We start from the raw sequence: 17999 nt of genomic DNA on the forward strand, positions 1-17999 counted from the left end.
CATTATTTTCATCCATTCGCTTTTAATTCTTGACTGAATGTGGAAAGCGAAGGAGGGTGGGCAGGTGGGTGGTTGGTGGCTCAACAGCCAGGTTTCTGTAGTGTAGTGGTTATCACGTTCGCCTCACACGCGAAAGGTCCCTGGTTTGAAACCAGGCAGAAACAAGGAATTTCAGATGTTTTTGACTATTGCATGAGGAAACTTTCTTTTTTTAAGCAGGAGTGGTTTGCTTACACCGTTCTGGGAGCTTTAATCTAGTTTCTATAGTGTTGTAATGATCACATTCACCTAACAAACGGAAGGTCCACGGGTAGAAATATGGGACTGACTCTTAATTTTTTTAGACAAAGCGACATACCTGTTCGATTTGACTTTATAATTTTCGTCATTTTGGATCTTGCACTGTTAGCAGGTTCCATGAAAAGCAAGTTTCTGGAGGTGTAGTGTTTATCACCTTTGCCTCACACACCCAAGGTCCCCAGTTCGATAGATAGCAGAAACATGGAACATCCCTATGTTTTTAGCTTTCGGACCATTGCACGATGAAACCTTGTTTTTATTTGTCAATCTGGCATCCTTTGCTTGCAACGACAGCCATGCGAGTTTTCATCTGGTTTCTGTAGTGTAGTGGTTATCACTTTCGCCTAACACGCGAAAGGTCCCTTGTTTGAAACCGGGCAGAAACATGGGCTTTCCTCTTGCTTTTAGACCAAAGGCCACACCTGTTCACTTTCACTCCATTATTTTCATCCATTCACTTTTATTTCTTGTGACTGAATGTGGAAAGCAAAAGAGGGTGGGCAGGTGGGTGGTTGTTAGCTGAACAGCCAGGTTTCTGTAGTGTAGTGGTTATCACGTTCGCCTAACACGCGAAAGGTCCCCGGTTCGAAACCGGGCAGAAACATGGGCTTTCTTCTTGCTTTTAGACAAAAGGCCACATCTGTTCACTTTCACTCCATTATTTTCATTCATTCGCTTTTAATTCTTGTTACTGAATGTGGAAAGCAAAAGAGGGTGGGCAGGTGGGTGGTTGGTGGCTCAACAGCCAGGTTTCTGTAGTGTAGTGGTTATCACGTTCGCCTAACACGCGAAAGGTCCCCGGTTCGAAACCGGGCAGAAACATGGGCTTTCTTCTTGCTTTTAGACAAAAGACCACATCTTTTCACTTTCACTCCATTATTTTCATCCATTCGCTTTTAATTCTTGACTGAATGTGGAAAGCGAAGCAGGGTGGGCAGGTGGGTGGTTGGTGGTTCAACAGCCAGGTTTCTGTAGTGTAGTGGTTATCACGTTCGCCTCACACGCGAAAGGTCCCTGGTTCGAAACCAGGCAGAAACAAGGAGTTTCAGATGTTTTTGACTATTGCATGAGGAAACTTTCTTTTTTTAAGCAGGAGTGGTTTGCTTACACCGTTCTGGTAGCTTTCATCTAGTTTCTATAGTGTTGTAATGTTCACATTCACCTAACAAACGGAAGGTTCACGGGTAGAAATATGGGACTGACTCTTAAATTTTTTAGACAAAGCGACATACCTGTTCGATTTGACTTTATCATTTTCGTCATTTTGGATCTTGCACTGTTAGCAGGTTCCATGAAGAGCAAGTTTCTGGAGGTGTAGTGTTTATCACCTTTGCCTCACACACCCAAGGTCCCCAGTTCGATAGATAGCAGAAACATGGAACATCCCTATGTTTTTGGCTTTCGGACCATTGCACGATGAAACCTTGTTTTTATTTGTCAATCTGGCATCCTTTGCTTGCAACGACGGCCATGCGAGTTTTCATTTGGTTTCTGTAGTGTAGTGGCTATCACGTTCGCCTAACACGCGAAAGGTCCTTGATTCGAAACCGGGCAGAAACATGGGCTTTCCTCTTGCTTTTAGACCAAAGGCCACATCTGTTCACTTTCACTCCATTATTTTCATCCATTCGCTTTTAATTCTTGTGACTGAATGTGGAAAGCGAAAGAGGGTGGGCAGGTGGGTGGTTGGTGGCTCAACAGCCAGGTTTCTGTAGTGTAGTGGTTATCATGTTCGCCTAACACGCGAAAGGTCCCCGGTTCGAAACCGGGCAGAAACATGGGCATTCTTCTTGCTTTTAGACAAAAGGCCACATCTGTTCACTTTCACTCCATTATTTTCATCCATTCGCTTTTAATTCTTGTTACTGAATGTGGAAAGCAAAAGAAAGTGGGCAGGTGGGTGGTTGGTGGCTCAACAGCCAGGTTTCTGTAGTGTAGTGGTTATCACGTTTGCCTAAAACGCGAAAGGTCCCCGGTTCGAAACCGGGCAGAAACATGGGCTTTCCTCTTGCTTTTAGACCAAAGGCCACACCTGTTCACTTTCACTCCATTATTTTCATCCATTCGCTTTTAATTCTTGTGACTGAATGTGGAAAGCGAAAGAGGGTGGGCAGGTGGGTGGTTGGTGGCTCAACAGCCAGGTTTCTGTAGTGTAGTGGTTATCACGTTCGCCTAACACGCGAAAGGTCCCCGGTTCGAAACCAGGCAGAAACATGGGCTTTCTTCTTGCTTTTAGACAAAAGACCACATCTTTTCACTTTCACTCCATTATTTTCATCCATTCGCTTTTAATTCTTGTGACTGAATGTGGAAAGCGAAAGAGGGTGGGCAGGTGGGTGGTTGGTGGCTCAACAGCCAAGTTTCTGTAGTGTAGTGGTTATCACGTTCGCCTCACACGCGAAAGGTCCCTGGTTCGAAACCGGGCAGAAACAAGGAGTTTCAGATGTTTTTGACTATTGCATGAGGAAACTTTCTTTTTTTAAGCAGGAGTGGTTTGCTTACACCGTTCTGGTAGCTTAAATCTAGTTTCTATAGTGTTGTAATGATCACATTCACCTAACAAACGGAAGGTCCACGGATAGAAATATGGGACTGACTCTTAATTTTTTTAGACAAAGCGACATACCTGTTCGATTTGACTTTATCATTTTCGTCATTTTGGATCTTGCACTGTTAGCAGGTTCCATGAAGAGCAAGTTTCTGGAGGTGTAGTGTTTATCACCTTTGCCTCACACACCCAAGGTCCCCAGTTCGATAGATAGCAGAAACATGGAACATCCCTATGTTTTTGGCTTTCGGACCATTGCACGATGAAACCTTGTTTTCATTTGTCAATCTGGTATCCTTTGCTTGCAACGACGGCCATGCGAGTTTTCATCTGGTTTCTCTAGTGTAGTGGTTATCACATTCGCCTAACACGCGAAAGGTCCCCGGTTCGAAGCCGGGCACAAACATGGACTTTACTCTTGCTTTTAGACCAAAGGCCACACCTGTTCACTTTCACTCCATTATTTTCATCCATTCACTTTTAATTCTTGTGACTGAATGTGGAAAGCGAAAGAGGGTGGGCAGGTGGGTGGTTGTTGGCTCAACAGCCAGGTTTCTGTAGTGTAGTGGTTATCACGTTCGCCTAACACGCGAAAGGTCCCCGGTTCGAAGCCGGGCACAAACATGGGCTTTACTCTTGCTTTTAGACCAAAGGCCACACCTGTTCACTTTCACTCCATTATTTTCATCCATTCACTTTTAATTCTTGTGACTGAATGTGGAAAGCGAAAGAGGGTGGGCAGGTGGGTGGTTGTTGGCTCAACAGCCAGGTTTCTGTAGTGTAGTGGTTATCACTTTCACCTAACACGCAAAAGGTCCCTGGTTCGAAACCGGGCAGAAACATTGGCTTTCTACTTGCTTTTAGACAAAAGGCCACATCTGTTCACTTTCACTCCATTATTTTCATCCATTCGCTTTTAATTCTTGTTACTGAATGTGGAAAGCAAAAGAGGGTGGGCAGGTGGGTGGTTGGTGGCTCAACAGCCAGGTTTCTGTAGTGTAGTGGTTATCACGTTCGCCTCACACGCGAAAGGTACCTTGTTCGAAACCGGGCAGAAACAAGGAGTTTCAGTTGTTTTTGACTATTGCATTAGGAAACTTTCTTTTTTTAAGCAGGAGTGGTTTGCTTACACCGTTCTGGTAGCTTTCATCTAGTTTCTATAGTGTTGTAATGTTCACATTCACCTAACAAACGGAAGGTCCACGGGTAGAAATATGGGACTGACTCTTAACTTTTTTTAGACAAAGCGACATACCTGTTCGATTTGACTTTATCATTTTCGTCATTTTGGATCTTGCACTGTTAGCAGGTTCCATGAAGAGCAAGTTTCTGGAGGTGTAGTGTTTATCACCTTTGCCTCACACACCCAAGGTCCCCAGTTCGATAGATAGCAGAAACATGGAACATCCCTATGTTATTGGCTTTCGAACCATTGCACGATGAAACCTTGTTTTTATTTTTCAATTTGGCATCCTTTGCTTGCAACGACGGCCATGCAAGTTTTCATCTGGTTTCTGTAGTGTAGTGGCTATCACGTTCGCCTAACACGCGAAAGGTCCCTGATTCGAAACCGGGCAGAAACATGGGCTTTCTACTTGCTTTTAGACCAAAGGCCACATCTGTTCACTTTCACTCCATTATTTTCATCCATTCGCTTTTAATTCTTGTGACTGAATGTGGAAAGCGAAAGAGGGTGGGCAGGTGGGTGGTTGGTGGCTCAACAGCCAGGTTTCTGTAGTGTAGGGGTTATCACGTTCGCCTAACACGCGAATGGTCCCCGGTTCGAAACCGGGCAGAAACATGGGCATTCTTCTTGCTTTTAGACAAAAGACCACATCTTTTCACTTTCACTCCATTATTTTCATCCATTCGCTTTTAATTCTTGACTGAATGTGGAAAGCAAAGGAGGGTGGGCAGGTGGGTGGTTGGTGGCTCAACAGCCAAGTTTCTGTAGTGTAGTGGTTATCACGTTCGCCTCACACGCGAAAGGTCCCTGGTTCGAAACCAGGCAGAAACAAGGAGTTTCAGATGTTTTTGACTATTGCATGAGGAAACTTTCTTTTTTTAAGCAGGAGTGGTTTGCTTACACCGTTCTGGGAGCTTTAATCTAGTTTCTATAGTGTTGTAATGTTCACATTCACCTAACAAACGGAAGGTCCACGGGTAGAAATATGGGACTGACTCTTAATTTTTTTAGACAAAGCGACATACCTGTTCGATTTGACTTTATCATTTTCGTCATTTTGGATCTTGCACTGTTAGCAGGTTCCATGAAGAGCAAGTTTCTGGAGGTGTAGTGTTTATCACCTTTGCCTCACACACCCAAGGTCCCCAGTTCGATAGATAGCAGAAACATGGAACATCCCTATGTTTTTGGCTTTCGGACCATTGCACGATGAAACCTTGTTTTCATTTGTCAATCTGGTATCCTTTGCTTGCAACGACGGCCATGCGAGTTTTCATCTGGTTTCTGTAGTGTAGTGGTTATCACGTTCGCCTAACACGCGAAAGGTCCCCGGTTCGAAGCCGGGCACAAACATGGGCTTTCCTCTTGCTTTTAGACCAAAGGCCACACCTGTTCACTTTTACTCCATTATTTTCATCCATTCACTTTTAATTCTTGTGACTGAATGTGGAAAGTGAAAGAGGGTGGGCAGGTTGGTGGTTGTTGGCTCAACAGCCAGGTTTCTGTAGTGTAGTGGTTATCACGTTTGCCTAACACGCGAAAGGTCCCCGGTTCGAAACCAGGCAGAAACATGGGCTTTCTTCTTGCTTTTAGACAAAAGGCCACATCTGTTCACTTTCACTCCATTATTTTCATCCATTCGCTTTTAATTCTTGTTATTGAATGTGGAAAGCAAAAGAGGGTGGGCAGGTGGGTGGTTGGTGGCTCAACAGCCAGGTTTTTGTAGTGTAGTGGTTATCACGTTCGCCTAACACGCGAAAGGTCTCTGGTTCGATACCGGGCAGAAACATGGGCTTTCTTCTTGCTTTTAGACAAAAGGCCACACCTGTTCACTTTCACTCCATTATTTTCATCCATTCGCTTTTAATTCTTGACTGAATGTGGAAAGCGAAGCAGGGTGGGCAGGTGGGTGGTTGGTGGTTCAACAGCCAGGTTTCTGTAGTGTAGTGGTTATCACGTTCGCCTCACACGCGAAAGGTCCCTGGTTTGAAACCAGGCAGAAACAAGGAGTTTCAGATGTTTTTGACTATTGCATGAGGAAACTTTCTTTTTTTAAGCAGGAGTGGTTTGCTTACACCGTTCTGGTAGCTTTCATCTAGTTTCTATAGTGTTGTAATGATCACATTCACCTAACAAACGGAAGGTCCACGGGTAGAAATATGGGACTGACTCTTAATTTATTTAGACAAAGCGACATACCTGTTCGATTTGACTTTATCATTTTCGTCATTTTGGATCTTGCACTGTTAGCAGGTTCCATGAAGAGCAAGTTTCTGGAGGTGTAGTGTTTATCACCTTTGCCTCACACACCCAAGGTCCCCAGTTCGATAGATAGCAGAAACATGGAACATCCCTATGTTTTTGGCTTTCGGACCATTGCACAATGAAACCTTGTTTTTATTTGTCAAGCTGGCATTCTTTGCTTGCAACGACGGCCATGCGAGTTTTCATCTGGTTTCTGTAGTGTAGTGGTTATCACGTTCGCCTAACACGCGAAAGGTCCCTTGTTTGAAACCGGGCAGAAACATGGGCTTTCCTCTTGCTTTTAGACCAAAGGCCACACCTGTTCACTTTCACTCCATTATTTTCATCCATTCGCTTTTAATTCTTGTGACTGAATGTGGAAAGCGAAAGAGGGTGGGCAGGTGGGTGGTTGGTGGCTCATCAGCCAGGTTTCTGTAGTGTAGTGGTTATCACGTTCGCCTCACACGCGAAAGGTCCCTGGTTCGAAACCGGGCAGAAACAAGGAGTTTCAGATGTTTTTGACTATTGCATGAGGAAACTTTCTTTTTTTAAGCAGGAGTGGTTTGCTTACACCGTTCTGGTAGCTTTCATCTAGTTTCTATAGTGTTGTAATGTTCACATTCACCTAACAAACGGAAGGTTCACGGGTAGAAATATGGGACTGACTCTTAAATTTTTTAGACAAAGCGACATACCTGTTCGATTTGACTTTATCATTTTCGTCATTTTGGATCTTGCACTGTTAGCAGGTTCCATGAAGAGCAAGTTTCTGGAGGTGTAGTGTTTATCACCTTTGCCTCACACACCCAAGGTCCCCAGTTCGATAGATAGCAGAAACATGGAACATCCCTATGTTTTTGGCTTTCGGACCATTGCACGATGAAACCTTGTTTTTATTTGTCAATCTGGCATCCTTTGCTTGCAACGACGGCCATGCGAGTTTTCATTTGGTTTCTGTAGTGTAGTGGCTATCACGTTCGCCTAACACGCGAAAGGTCCTTGATTCGAAACCGGGCAGAAACATGGGCTTTCCTCTTGCTTTTAGACCAAAGGCCACATCTGTTCACTTTCACTCCATTATTTTCATCCATTCGCTTTTAATTCTTGTGACTGAATGTGGAAAGCGAAAGAGGGTGGGCAGGTGGGTGGTTGGTGGCTCAACAGCCAGGTTTCTGTAGTGTAGTGGTTATCATGTTCGCCTAACACGCGAAAGGTCCCCGGTTCGAAACCGGGCAGAAACATGGGCATTCTTCTTGCTTTTAGACAAAAGGCCACATCTGTTCACTTTCACTCCATTATTTTCATCCATTCGCTTTTAATTCTTGTTACTGAATGTGGAAAGCAAAAGAAAGTGGGCAGGTGGGTGGTTGGTGGCTCAACAGCCAGGTTTCTGTAGTGTAGTGGTTATCACGTTTGCCTAACACGCGAAAGGTCCCCGGTTCGAAACCGGGCAGAAACATGGGCTTTCCTCTTGCTTTTAGACCAAAGGCCACACCTGTTCACTTTCACTCCATTATTTTCATCCATTCGCTTTTAATTCTTGTGACTGAATGTGGAAAGCGAAAGAGGGTGGGCAGGTGGGTGGTTGGTGGCTCAACAGCCAGGTTTCTGTAGTGTAGTGGTTATCACGTTCGCCTAACACGCGAAAGGTCCCCGGTTCGAAACCAGGCAGAAACATGGGCTTTCTTCTTGCTTTTAGACAAAAGACCACATCTTTTCACTTTCACTCCATTATTTTCATCCATTCGCTTTTAATTCTTGTGACTGAATGTGGAAAGCGAAAGAGGGTGGGCAGGTGGGTGGTTGGTGGCTCAACAGCCAAGTTTCTGTAGTGTAGTGGTTATCACGTTCGCCTCACACGCGAAAGGTCCCTGGTTCGAAACCGGGCAGAAAGAAGGAGTTTCAGATGTTTTTGACTATTGCATGAGGAAACTTTCTTTTTTTAAGCAGGAGTGGTTTGCTTACACCGTTCTGGTAGCTTAAATCTAGTTTCTATAGTGTTGTAATGATCACATTCACCTAACAAACGGAAGGTCCACAGGTAGAAATATGGGACTGACTCTTAATTTTTTTAGACAAAGCGACATACCTGTTCGATTTGACTTTATCATTTTCGTCATTTTGGATCTTGCACTGTTAGCAGGTTCCATGAAGAGCAAGTTTCTGGAGGTGTAGTGTTTATCACCTTTGCCTCACACACCCAAGGTCCCCAGTTCGATAGATAGCAGAAACATGGAACATCCCTATGTTTTTGGCTTTCGGACCATTGCACGATGAAACCTTGTTTTCATTTGTCAATCTGGTATCCTTTGCTTGCAACGACGGCCATGCGAGTTTTCATCTGGTTTCTCTAGTGTAGTGGTTATCACATTCGCCTAACACGCGAAAGGTCCCCGGTTCGAAGCCGGGCACAAACATGGACTTTACTCTTGCTTTTAGACCAAAGGCCACACCTGTTCACTTTCACTCCATTATTTTCATCCATTCACTTTTAATTCTTGTGACTGAATGTGGAAAGCGAAAGAGGGTGGGCAGGTGGGTGGTTGGTGGCTCAACAGCCAGGTTTCTGTAGTGTAGTGGTTATCATGTTCGCCTAACACGCGAAAGGTCCCCGGTTCGAAGCCGGGCACAAACATGAGCTTTACTCTTGCTTTTAGACCAAAGGCCACACCTGTTCACTTTCACTCCATTATTTTCATCCATTCACTTTTAATTCTTGTGACTGAATGTGGAAAGCGAAAGAGGGTGGGCAGGTGGGTGGTTGTTGGCTCAACAGCCAGGTTTCTGTAGTGTAGTGGTTATCACGTTCACCTAACACGCAAAAGGTCCCTGGTTCGAAACCGGGCAAAAACATTGGCTTTCTACTTGCTTTTAGACAAAAGGCCACATCTGTTCACTTTCACTCCATTATTTTCATCCATTCGCTTTTAATTCTTGTTACTGAATGTGGAAAGCAAAAGAGGGTGGGCAGGTGGGTGGTTGGTGGCTCAACAGCCATGTTTCTGTAGTGTAGTTGTTATCACGTTCGCCTAACACGCGAAAGGTCTCTGGTTCGATACCGGGCAGAAACATGGGCTTTCCTCTTGCTTTTAGACCAAAGGCCACACCTGTTCACTTTCACTCCATTATTTTCATCCATTCACTTTTAATTCTTGTGACTGAATGTGGAAAGCGAAAGAGGGTGGGCAGGTGGGTGGTTGGTGGCTCAACAGCCAGGTTTCTGTAGTGTAGTGGTTATCACGTTCGCCTCACACGCGAAAGGTACCTTGTTCGAAACCGGGCAGAAACAAGGAGTTTCAGTTGTTTTTGACTATTGCATTAGGAAACTTTCTTTTTTTAAGCAGGAGTGGTTTGCTTACACCGTTCTGGTAGCTTTCATCTAGTTTCTATAGTGTTGTAATGTTCACATTCACCTAACAAACGGAAGGTCCACGGGTAGAAATATGGGACTGACTCTTAACTTTTTTTAGACAAAGCGACATACCTGTTCGATTTGACTTTATCATTTTCGTCATTTTGGATCTTGCACTGTTAGCAGGTTCCATGAAGAGCAAGTTTCTGGAGGTGTAGTGTTTATCACCTTTGCCTCACACACCCAAGGTCCCCAGTTCGATAGATAGCAGAAACATGGAACATCCCTATGTTATTGGCTTTCGAACCATTGCACGATGAAACCTTGTTTTTATTTTTCAATTTGGCATCCTTTGCTTGCAACGACGGCCATGCAAGTTTTCATCTGGTTTCTGTAGTGTAGTGGCTATCACGTTCGCCTAACACGCGAAAGGTCCCTGATTCGAAACCGGGCAGAAACATGGGCTTTCTACTTGCTTTTAGACCAAAGGCCACATCTGTTCACTTTCACTCCATTATTTTCATCCATTCGCTTTTAATTCTTGTGACTGAATGTGGAAAGCGAAAGAGGGTGGGCAGGTGGGCAGGTGGGTGGTTGGTGGCTCAACAGCCAGGTTTCTGTAGTGTAGGGGTTATCACGTTCGCCTAACACGCGAAAGGTCCCCGGTTCGAAACCGGGCAGAAACATGGGCATTCTTCTTGCTTTTAGACAAAAGACCACATCTTTTCACTTTCACTCCATTATTTTCATCCATTCGCTTTTAATTCTTGACTGAATGTGGAAAGCAAAGGAGGGTGGGCAGGTGGGTGGTTGGTGGCTCAACAGCCAAGTTTCTGTAGTGTAGTGGTTATCACGTTCGCCTCACACGCGAAAGGTCCCTGGTTCGAAACCAGGCAGAAACAAGGAGTTTCAGATGTTTTTGACTATTGCATGAGGAAACTTTCTTTTTTTAAGCAGGAGTGGTTTGCTTACACCGTTCTGGGAGCTTTAATCTAGTTTCTATAGTGTTGTAATGTTCACATTCACCTAACAAACGGAAGGTCCACGGGTAGAAATATGGGACTGACTCTTAATTTTTTTAGACAAAGCGACATACCTGTTCGATTTGACTTTATCATTTTCGTCATTTTGGATCTTGCACTGTTAGCAGGTTCCATGAAGAGCAAGTTTCTGGAGGTGTAGTGTTTATCACCTTTGCCTCACACACCCAAGGTCCCCAGTTCGATAGATAGCAGAAACATGGAACATCCCTATGTTTTTGGCTTTCGGACCATTGCACGATGAAACCTTGTTTTCATTTGTCAATCTGGTATCCTTTGCTTGCAACGACGGCCATGCGAGTTTTCATCTGGTTTCTGTAGTGTAGTGGTTATCACGTTCGCCTAACACGCGAAAGGTCCCCGGTTCGAAGCCGGGCACAAACATGGGCTTTCCTCTTGCTTTTAGACCAAAGGCCACACCTGTTCACTTTTACTCCATTATTTTCATCCATTCACTTTTAATTCTTGTGACTGAATGTGGAAAGCGAAAGAGGGTGGGCAGGTTGGTGGTTGTTGGCTCAACAGCCAGGTTTCTGTAGTGTAGTGGTTATCACGTTTGCCTAACACGCGAAAGGTCCCCGGTTCGAAACCAGGCAGAAACATGGGCTTTCTTCTTGCTTTTAGACAAAAGGCCACATCTGTTCACTTTCACTCCATTATTTTCATCCATTCGCTTTTAATTCTTGTTACTGAATGTGGAAAGCAAAAGAGGGTGGGCAGGTGGGTGGTTGGTGGCTCAACAGCCAGGTCTCTGTAGTGTAGTGGTTATCACGTTCGCCTAACACGCGAAAGGTCTCTGGTTCGATACCGGGCAGAAACATGGGCTTTCTTCTTGCTTTTAGACAAAAGGCCACACCTGTTCACTTTCACTCCATTATTTTCATCCATTCGCTTTTAATTCTTATGACTGAATGTGGAAAGCGAAAGAGGGTGGGCAGGTGGGTGGGTGGTTGGTGGCTCAACAGCCAGGTTTCTGTAGTATAGTGGTTATCACGTTCGCCTAACACGCGAAAGGTCCCCGGTTCGATACCGGTCAGAAACATGGGCTTTCTTCTTGCTTTTTAACAAAAGACCACATCTTTTCACTTTCACTCCATTATTTTCATCCATTCGCTTTTAATTCTTGACTGAATGTGGAAAGCGAAGGAGGGTGGGCAGGTGGGTGGTTGGTGGCTCAACAGCCAGGTTTCTGTAGTGTAGTGGTTATCACGTTCGCCTCACACGCGAAAGGTCCCTGGTTCGAAACCAGGCAGAAACAAAGAGTTTCAGATGTTTTTGACTATTGCATGAGGAAACTTTCTTTTTTTAAGCAGAAGTGGTTTGCTTACACCGTTCTGGTAGCTTTAATCTAGTTTCTATAGTGTTGTAATGATCACATTCACCTAACAAACGGAAGGTCCACGGGTAGAAATATGGGACTGACTCTTAATTTTTTTAGACAAAGCGACATACCTGTTCGATTTGACTTTATCATTTTCATCATTTTGGATCTTGCACTGTTAGCAGGTTCCATGAAGAGCAAGTTTCTGGAGGTGTAGTGTTTATCACCTTTGCCTCACACACCCAAGGTCCCCAGTTCGATAGATAGCAGAAACATGGAACATCCCTATGTTTTTGGCTTTCGGACCATTGCACGATGAAACCTTGTTTTTATTTGTCAATCTGGCATCCTTTGCTTGCAACGACGGCCATGCGAGTTTTCATCTGGTTTCTGTAGTGTAGTGGTTATCACGTTCGCCTAACACGCGAAAGGTCCCTTGTTTGAAACCGGGCAGAAACATGGGCTTTCCTTTTGCTTTTAGACCAAAGGCCACACCTGTTCACTTTCACTCCATTATTTTCATCCATTCGCTTTTAATTCTTGTGACTGAATGTGGAAAGCGAAAGAGGGTGGGCAAGTGGGTGGTTGGTGGCTCAACAGCCAGGTTTCTGTAGTGTAGTGGTTATCACGTTCGCCTCACATGCGAAAGGTCCCTGGTTCGAAACCGGGCAGAAACATGGGCATTCTTCTTGCTTTGAGACAAAAGGCCACATCTGTTCACTTTCACTCCATTATTTTCATCCATTCGCTTTTAATTCTTGTTACTGAATGTGGAAAGCAAAAGAGGGTGGGCAGGTGGGTGGTTGGTGGCTCAACAGCCAGGTTTCTGTAGTGTAGTGGTTATCAAGCTCGCCTAACACGTGAAAGGTCCCCGGTTCAAAACCGGGCAGAAACATGGGCTTTCCTCTTGCTTTTAGACCAAAGGCCACACCTGTTCACTTTCACTCCATTATTTTCATCCATTCGCTTTTAATTCTTGTGACTGAATGTGGAAAGCGAAAGAGGGTGGGCAGGTGGGTGGTTGGTGGCTCAACAGCCAGGTTTCTGTAGTGTAGTGGTTATCACGTTCGCCTAACACGCGAAAGGTCCCCGGTTCGAAACCAGGCAGAAACATGGGCTTTCTTCTTGCTTTTAGACAAAAGACCACATCTTTTCACTTTCACTCCATTATTTTCATCCATTCGCTTTTAATTCTTGACTGAATGTGGAAAGCGAAGGAGGGTGGGCAGGTGGGTGGTTGGTGGCTCAACAGCCACGTTTCTGTAGTGTAGTGGTTATCACGTTCGCCTCACATGCGAAAGGTCCCTGGTTCGAAACCAGGCAGAAACAAGGCGTTTCAGATGTTTTTGACTATTGCATGAGGAAACTTTCTTTTTTTAAGCAGGAGTGGTTTGCCTACACCGTTCTGGTAGCTTTCATCTAGTTTCTATAGTGTTGTAATGATCACATTCACCTAACAAATGGAAGGTCCACGGGTAGAAATATGGGACTGACTCTTAAGTTTTTTTAGACAAAGCGACATACCTGTTCGATTTGACTTTATCATTTTCGTCATTTTGGATCTTGCACTGTTAGCAGGTTCCATGAAGAGCAAGTTTCTGGAGGTGTAGTGTTTATCACCTTTGCCTCACACACCCAAGGTCCCCAGTTCGATAGATAGCAGAAACATGGAACATCCCTATGTTTTTGGCTTTCGGACCATTGCACGATGAAACCTTGTTTTTATTTGTCAATCTGGCATCCTTTGCTTGCAACGACGGCCATGCGAGTTTTCATCTGGTTTCTGTAGTGTAGTGGTTATCACGTTCGCCTAACACGCGAAAGGTCCCTTGTTTGAAACCGGGCAGAAACATGGGCTTTCCTCTTGCTTTTAGACCAAAGGCCACACCTGTTCACTTTCACTCCATTATTTTCATCCATTCGCTTTTAATTCTTGTTACTGAATGTGGAAAGCAAAAGAGGGTGGGCAGGTGGGTGGTTGGTGGCTCAACAGCCAGGTTTCTGTAGTGTAGTGGTTATCACGTTCGCCTAACACGCGAAAGGTCCCCGGTTAGAAACCAGGCAGAAACATGGGCTTTCCTCTTGCTTTTAGACCAAAGGCCACACCTGTTCACTTTCACTCCATTATTTTCATCCATTCGCTTTTAATTCTTGTGACTGAATGTGGAAAGCGAAAGAGGGTGGGCAGGTGGGTGGTTGGTGGCTCAACAGCCAGGTTTCTGTAGTGTAGTGGTTATCACGTTCGCCTAACACGCGAAAGGTACCCGGTTCGAAACCAGGCAGAAACATGGGCTTTCTTCTTACTTTTAGACAAAAGACCACATCTTTTCACTTTCACTCCATTATTTTCATCCATTCGCTTTTAATTCTTGACTGAATGTGGAAAGCGAAGGAGGGTGGGCAGGTGGGTGGTTGGTGGCTCAACAGCCAGGTTTCTGTAGTGTAGTGGTTATCACGTTCGCCTCACACGCGAAAGGTTCCTGGTTCGAAACCAGGCAGAAACAAGGAGTTTCAGATGTTTTTGACTATTGCATGAGGAAACTTTCTTTTTTTAAGCAGGAGTGGTTTGCTTACACCGTTCTGGTAGCTTTCATCTAGTTTCTATAGTGTTGTAATGATCACATTCACCTAACAAACGGAAGGTCCACGGGTAGAAATATGGGACTGACTCTTAATTTATTTAGACAAAGCGACATACCTGTTCGATTTGACTTTATCATTTTCGTCATTTTGGATCTTGCACTGTTAGCAGGTTCCATGAAGAGCAAGTTTCTGGAGGTGTAGTGTTTATCACCTTTGCCTCACACACCCAAGGTTCCCATTTCGATAGATAGCAGAAACATGGAACATCCCTATGTTTTTGGCTTTCGGACCATTGCACGATGAAACCTTGTTTTTTTTTGTCAATCTGGCATCCTTTGCTTGCAACGACGGCCATGCGAGTTTTCATCTGGTTTCTGTAGTGTAGTGGTTATCACGTTCGCCTAACACGCGAAAGGTCCCATGTTTGAAACCGGGCAGAAACATGGGCTTTCCTCTTGCTTTTAGACCAAAGGCCACACCTGTTCACTTTCACTCCATTATTTTCATCCATTCGCTTTTAATTCTTGTGACTGAATGTGGAAAGCGAAAGAGGGTGGGCAGGTGGTTGGTTGGTCGCTCAACAGCCAGGTTTCTGTAGTGTAGTGGTTATCACGTTCGCCTCTCACGCGAAAGGTCCCTGGTTCGAAACCGGGCAGAAACAAGGAGTTTCAGATGTTTTTGACTATTGCATGAGGAAACTTTCTTTTTTTAAGCAGGAGTGGTTTGCTTACACCGTTCTGGTAGCTTTCATCTAGTTTCTATAGTGTTGTAATGTTCACATTCACCTAACAAACGGAAGGTCCACGGGTAGAAATATGGGACTGACTCTTAATTTTTTTAGACAAAGCGACATACCTGTTCGATTTGACTTTATCATTTTCGTCATTTTGGATCTTGCACTGTTAGCAGGTTCCATGAAGAGCAAGTTTCTGGAGGTGTAGTGTTTATCACCTTTGCCTCACACACCCAAGGTCCCCAGTTCGATAGATAGCAGAAACATGGAACATCCCTATGTTTTTGGCTTTCGGACCATTGCGCGATGAAACCTTGTTTTCATTTGTCAATCTGGTATCCTTTGCTTGCAACGACGGCCATACGAGTTTTCATCTGGTTTCTGTAGCGTAGTGGTTATCACGTTCGCCTAACACGCGAAAGGTCCCCGGTTCGAAGCCGGGCACAAACATGGGCTTTCCTCTTGCTTTTAGACCAAAGGCCACACCTGTTCACTTTCACTCCATTATTTTCATCCATTCACTTTTAATTCTTGTGACTGAATGTGGAAAGCGAAAGAGGGTGGGCAGGTGGGTGGTTGTTGGCTCAACAGCCAGGTTTCTGTAGTGTAGTGGTTATCACGTTCGCCTAACACGCGAAAGGTCCCCGGTTCGAAACCGGGCAGAAACATGGGCTTTCTTCTTGCTTTTAGACGGAAGGCCACATCTGTTCACTTTCACTCCATTATTTTCATCCATTCGCTTTTAATTCTTGTTACTGAATGTGGAAAGCAAAAGAGGATGGGCAGGTGGGTGGTTGGTGGCTCAACAGCCATGTTTCTGTAGTGTAGTGGTTATCACGTTCGCCGAACATGCGAAAGGTCCCCGGTTCAAAACCGGGCAGAAACATGGGCTTTCTTCTTGCTTTTAGACAAAAGACCACATCTTTTCACTTTCACTCCATTATTTTCATCCATTCGCTTTTAATTCTTGATTGAATGTGGAAAGCGAAGGAGGGTGTGCAGGTGGGTGGTTGGTGGTTCAACAGCCAGGTTTCTGTAGTGTAGTGGTTATCACGTTCGCCTCACACGCGAAAGGTCCCTGGTTCGAAACCAGGCAGAAACAAGGAGTTTCAGATGTTTTTGACTATTGCATGAGGAAACTTTCTTTTTTTTAAGCAGGAGTGGTTTGCTTACACCGTTCTGGTAGCTTTAATCTAGTTTCTATAGTGTTGTAATGATCACATTCACCTAACAAATGGAAGGTCCACGGGTAGAAATATGGGACTGACTCTTAATTTTTTTAGACAAAGCGACATACCTGTTCGATTTGACTTTATCATTTTCGTCATTTTGAATCTTGCACTGTTAGCAGGTTCCATGAAGAGCAAGTTTCTGGAGGTGTAGTGTTTATCACCTTTGCCTCACACATCCAAGGTCCCCAGTTCGATAGATAGCAGAAACATGGAACATCCCTATGTTTTTGGCTTTCGGACCATTGCACGATGAAACCTTGTTTTTATTTGTCAATCTGGCATCCTTTGCTTGCAACGACGGCCATGCGAGTTTTCATCTGGTATCTGTAGTGTAGTGGTTATCACGTTCGCCTAACACGCGAAAGGTCCTTTGTTTGAAACCGGGCAGAAACATGGGCTTTCCTCTTGCTTTTAGACCAAAGGCCACACCTGTTCACTTTCACTCCATTATTTTCATCCATTCGCTTTTAATTCTTGTTACTGAATGTGGAAAGCAAAAGAGGGTGGGCAGGTGGGTGGTTGGTGGCTCAACAGCCAGGTTTCTGTAGTGTAGTGGTTATCACGTTCGCCTAACACGCGAAAGGTCCCCGGTTCGAAACCAGGCAGAAACATGGGCTTTCCTCTTGCTTTTAGACCAAAGGCCACACCTGTTCACTTTCACTCCATTATTTTCATACATTCGCTTTTAATTCTTGTTACTGAATGTGGAAAGCAAAAGAGGGTGGGCAGGTGGGTGGTTGGTGGCTCAACAGCCAGGTTTCTGTAGTGTAGTGGTTATCACGTTCGCCTAACACGCGAAAGGTCCCCGGTTCGAAACCGGGCAGAAACATGGGCATTCTTCTTGCTTTTAGACAAAAGGCCACATCTGTTCACTTTCACTCCATTATTTTCATCCATTCGCTTTTAATTCTTGTTACTGAATGTGGAAAGCAAAAGAAAGTGGGCAGGTGGGTGGTTGGTGGCTCAACAGCCAGGTTTCTGTAGTGTAGTGGTTATCACGTTCGCCTAACACGCGAAAGGTCCCCGGTTCGAAACCGGGCAGAAACATGGGCTTTCCTCTTGCTTTTAGACCAAAGGCCACACCTGTTCACTTTCACTCCATTATTTTCATCCATTCGCTTTTAATTCTTGACTGAATGTGGAAAGCGAAGGAGGGTGGGCAGGTGGGTGGTTGGTTGCTCAACAGCCAGGTTTCTGTAGTGTAGTGGTTATCACGTTCGCCTCACACGCGACAGGTCCCTGGTTCGAAACCAGGCAGAAACAAGGAGTTTCAGATGTTTTTGACTATTGCATGAGGAAACTTTCTTTTTTTAAGCAGGAGTTCTGGTAGCTTTAATCTAGTTTCTATAGTGTTGTAATGATCACATTCACCTAACAAACGGAAGGTCCACGGGTAGAAATATGGGACTGACTCTTAATTTATTTAGACAAAGCGACATACCTGTTCGATTTGACTTCAT

General features: G+C 44.6%; 31 non-coding genes across 31 annotated transcripts; all 31 read left to right on the forward strand.

Moving 5' to 3' along the window:
- The first annotated feature begins 91 nt into the window (after window positions 1-91).
- Window positions 92-164, forward strand: TRNAV-CAC (transfer RNA valine (anticodon CAC)). Its single transcript has one exon. It is a non-coding gene; the product is annotated as a tRNA-Val (tRNA).
- Window positions 165-831: 667 nt separating this feature from the next.
- Window positions 832-904, forward strand: TRNAV-AAC (transfer RNA valine (anticodon AAC)). Its single transcript has one exon. It is a non-coding gene; the product is annotated as a tRNA-Val (tRNA).
- Window positions 905-1049: 145 nt separating this feature from the next.
- On the forward strand, window positions 1050-1122 carry TRNAV-AAC (transfer RNA valine (anticodon AAC)). The gene has a single exon. It is a non-coding gene; the product is annotated as a tRNA-Val (tRNA).
- A 143-nt stretch (window positions 1123-1265) lies between these two features.
- Window positions 1266-1338, forward strand: TRNAV-CAC (transfer RNA valine (anticodon CAC)). Its single transcript has one exon. It is a non-coding gene; the product is annotated as a tRNA-Val (tRNA).
- A 667-nt stretch (window positions 1339-2005) lies between these two features.
- Window positions 2006-2078, forward strand: TRNAV-AAC (transfer RNA valine (anticodon AAC)). Its single transcript has one exon. It is a non-coding gene; the product is annotated as a tRNA-Val (tRNA).
- A 145-nt stretch (window positions 2079-2223) lies between these two features.
- TRNAF-AAA (transfer RNA phenylalanine (anticodon AAA)) lies at window positions 2224-2296 on the forward strand. The gene has a single exon. It is a non-coding gene; the product is annotated as a tRNA-Phe (tRNA).
- Window positions 2297-2441: 145 nt separating this feature from the next.
- On the forward strand, window positions 2442-2514 carry TRNAV-AAC (transfer RNA valine (anticodon AAC)). Its single transcript has one exon. It is a non-coding gene; the product is annotated as a tRNA-Val (tRNA).
- Window positions 2515-2659: 145 nt separating this feature from the next.
- On the forward strand, window positions 2660-2732 carry TRNAV-CAC (transfer RNA valine (anticodon CAC)). Its single transcript has one exon. It is a non-coding gene; the product is annotated as a tRNA-Val (tRNA).
- Window positions 2733-4576: 1844 nt separating this feature from the next.
- TRNAV-AAC (transfer RNA valine (anticodon AAC)) lies at window positions 4577-4649 on the forward strand. The gene has a single exon. It is a non-coding gene; the product is annotated as a tRNA-Val (tRNA).
- Window positions 4650-4792: 143 nt separating this feature from the next.
- Window positions 4793-4865, forward strand: TRNAV-CAC (transfer RNA valine (anticodon CAC)). Its single transcript has one exon. It is a non-coding gene; the product is annotated as a tRNA-Val (tRNA).
- A 1101-nt stretch (window positions 4866-5966) lies between these two features.
- TRNAV-CAC (transfer RNA valine (anticodon CAC)) lies at window positions 5967-6039 on the forward strand. The gene has a single exon. It is a non-coding gene; the product is annotated as a tRNA-Val (tRNA).
- Window positions 6040-6706: 667 nt separating this feature from the next.
- TRNAV-CAC (transfer RNA valine (anticodon CAC)) lies at window positions 6707-6779 on the forward strand. The gene has a single exon. It is a non-coding gene; the product is annotated as a tRNA-Val (tRNA).
- A 667-nt stretch (window positions 6780-7446) lies between these two features.
- On the forward strand, window positions 7447-7519 carry TRNAV-AAC (transfer RNA valine (anticodon AAC)). The gene has a single exon. It is a non-coding gene; the product is annotated as a tRNA-Val (tRNA).
- A 145-nt stretch (window positions 7520-7664) lies between these two features.
- TRNAV-AAC (transfer RNA valine (anticodon AAC)) lies at window positions 7665-7737 on the forward strand. Its single transcript has one exon. It is a non-coding gene; the product is annotated as a tRNA-Val (tRNA).
- Window positions 7738-7882: 145 nt separating this feature from the next.
- TRNAV-AAC (transfer RNA valine (anticodon AAC)) lies at window positions 7883-7955 on the forward strand. The gene has a single exon. It is a non-coding gene; the product is annotated as a tRNA-Val (tRNA).
- A 145-nt stretch (window positions 7956-8100) lies between these two features.
- On the forward strand, window positions 8101-8173 carry TRNAV-CAC (transfer RNA valine (anticodon CAC)). The gene has a single exon. It is a non-coding gene; the product is annotated as a tRNA-Val (tRNA).
- Window positions 8174-10243: 2070 nt separating this feature from the next.
- Window positions 10244-10316, forward strand: TRNAV-AAC (transfer RNA valine (anticodon AAC)). The gene has a single exon. It is a non-coding gene; the product is annotated as a tRNA-Val (tRNA).
- Window positions 10317-10459: 143 nt separating this feature from the next.
- On the forward strand, window positions 10460-10532 carry TRNAV-CAC (transfer RNA valine (anticodon CAC)). The gene has a single exon. It is a non-coding gene; the product is annotated as a tRNA-Val (tRNA).
- A 1323-nt stretch (window positions 10533-11855) lies between these two features.
- On the forward strand, window positions 11856-11928 carry TRNAV-CAC (transfer RNA valine (anticodon CAC)). Its single transcript has one exon. It is a non-coding gene; the product is annotated as a tRNA-Val (tRNA).
- A 667-nt stretch (window positions 11929-12595) lies between these two features.
- On the forward strand, window positions 12596-12668 carry TRNAV-CAC (transfer RNA valine (anticodon CAC)). The gene has a single exon. It is a non-coding gene; the product is annotated as a tRNA-Val (tRNA).
- Window positions 12669-13031: 363 nt separating this feature from the next.
- Window positions 13032-13104, forward strand: TRNAV-AAC (transfer RNA valine (anticodon AAC)). Its single transcript has one exon. It is a non-coding gene; the product is annotated as a tRNA-Val (tRNA).
- Window positions 13105-13247: 143 nt separating this feature from the next.
- TRNAV-CAC (transfer RNA valine (anticodon CAC)) lies at window positions 13248-13320 on the forward strand. Its single transcript has one exon. It is a non-coding gene; the product is annotated as a tRNA-Val (tRNA).
- A 1102-nt stretch (window positions 13321-14422) lies between these two features.
- Window positions 14423-14495, forward strand: TRNAV-CAC (transfer RNA valine (anticodon CAC)). Its single transcript has one exon. It is a non-coding gene; the product is annotated as a tRNA-Val (tRNA).
- Window positions 14496-15162: 667 nt separating this feature from the next.
- On the forward strand, window positions 15163-15235 carry TRNAE-CUC (transfer RNA glutamic acid (anticodon CUC)). The gene has a single exon. It is a non-coding gene; the product is annotated as a tRNA-Glu (tRNA).
- Window positions 15236-15902: 667 nt separating this feature from the next.
- On the forward strand, window positions 15903-15975 carry TRNAV-AAC (transfer RNA valine (anticodon AAC)). Its single transcript has one exon. It is a non-coding gene; the product is annotated as a tRNA-Val (tRNA).
- A 145-nt stretch (window positions 15976-16120) lies between these two features.
- Window positions 16121-16193, forward strand: TRNAV-AAC (transfer RNA valine (anticodon AAC)). The gene has a single exon. It is a non-coding gene; the product is annotated as a tRNA-Val (tRNA).
- A 143-nt stretch (window positions 16194-16336) lies between these two features.
- Window positions 16337-16409, forward strand: TRNAV-CAC (transfer RNA valine (anticodon CAC)). The gene has a single exon. It is a non-coding gene; the product is annotated as a tRNA-Val (tRNA).
- Window positions 16410-17077: 668 nt separating this feature from the next.
- Window positions 17078-17150, forward strand: TRNAV-AAC (transfer RNA valine (anticodon AAC)). Its single transcript has one exon. It is a non-coding gene; the product is annotated as a tRNA-Val (tRNA).
- A 145-nt stretch (window positions 17151-17295) lies between these two features.
- Window positions 17296-17368, forward strand: TRNAV-AAC (transfer RNA valine (anticodon AAC)). The gene has a single exon. It is a non-coding gene; the product is annotated as a tRNA-Val (tRNA).
- Window positions 17369-17513: 145 nt separating this feature from the next.
- Window positions 17514-17586, forward strand: TRNAV-AAC (transfer RNA valine (anticodon AAC)). Its single transcript has one exon. It is a non-coding gene; the product is annotated as a tRNA-Val (tRNA).
- Window positions 17587-17729: 143 nt separating this feature from the next.
- TRNAV-CAC (transfer RNA valine (anticodon CAC)) lies at window positions 17730-17802 on the forward strand. The gene has a single exon. It is a non-coding gene; the product is annotated as a tRNA-Val (tRNA).
- The last annotated feature ends 197 nt before the right edge of the window (window positions 17803-17999 follow it).

This window comes from Hyla sarda, chromosome 3, assembly GCF_029499605.1.
Source record: "Hyla sarda isolate aHylSar1 chromosome 3, aHylSar1.hap1, whole genome shotgun sequence".
NCBI lineage: Eukaryota > Metazoa > Chordata > Amphibia > Anura > Hylidae > Hyla > Hyla sarda.